General features: G+C 49.0%; 1 pseudogene; it reads right to left on the bottom strand.

Moving 5' to 3' along the window:
* Positions 1-225: 225 nt before the first annotated feature.
* On the bottom strand, positions 226-740 carry LOC111812737 (annotated as a pseudogene).
* Between the last annotated feature and the right edge of the window lie 297 nt (positions 741-1037).

Raw genomic sequence — 1037 nt, 5'->3', positions numbered from 1 at the left:
TCACTATTGGATCGGACTTGTAGTGATTCTCCTGTTTACAGTCCCCCAAGTGATGAGATTACAGGCATGTGCCACCACGCCCAGGCTCTTTCGGCTTCTCGCAAGCCCCAGGGGCGGGGTAACATGGCAGGCCCGGAATCAACACCCTCCCCACCGCGCAGGCACTTAAATGCGCTGAGCTATTAGGCCGGTCCTGGTTAATGATTTTTTATGCTTCCAGCTCCATTAGCAAGGGGAATCAAAGACATCTTCCACCCTGACCCCTTGCACACCCAAGGCATCACATTTCTTCACTGCCCGCTCTCTCTGGAGGACCCTCACGGGAATACCTTGTTTCTTGAGGTACTCCACTGTGCTCAGGGGGAACCTCCAAAACCTTATTAGTCCCTCAGCCGATCACAAGGGCCTGTACGCCCTTCTTCACAAGCTGCCTCACATCTGCAGCCTGCACTGCAGAAGGACGGCCAGGTCCAGGTTCTCTCCAATCCCCAGTCCGGCTCGTTCCTGGCTATACTTTGCAACTCTTACAGGTTTGATCCTTTAGTGCCTTCTAGTTTCACTTGCCCCCATGAGAGGGAAGCAACTTCAGGGGAAAAGATAAGCACTAAACTAAGCAGGTAGCTCGGCAGCAGAACGTACGTCCCCGTGTGCACAAGGCCCTGCTGCTCTCCACCTGCTCCAGTCTCCCCCCTCGCCTCTGAGTGTGGGCAGCTCTCAGCAGCTAATCTTCCGGTCCCCATGTTGGCTCAGTTGGATGGTGTAAGTTTCTCTGTATTGAAAGTAACTTAGTGGTCTTAATTTTGTGCTAATAACTGTAGTATTTTCACCTATTAAGTGGTTAGTTGTTTCTGAATTATTACTAAAGCGCAGTTGGAAAGCTAAGTGGGTTTATAAGTGAGTGATGGCATGAAATGATGCAACATTGAGATTTCAACACATAAAAAAAGATTCAGCCTTACCAGTTGCTAGCTAAATGCAAGTTATTCCCACAAGGAAGTACTATGACATGTTTCCTAGAATAGCTAAAATCAGAAAAA

This window comes from Octodon degus, unplaced genomic scaffold, assembly GCF_000260255.1.
Source record: "Octodon degus isolate 3935 unplaced genomic scaffold, OctDeg1.0 scaffold00007, whole genome shotgun sequence".
NCBI lineage: Eukaryota > Metazoa > Chordata > Mammalia > Rodentia > Octodontidae > Octodon > Octodon degus.
This window is presented reverse-complemented; position numbering and strand designations above follow the sequence as displayed.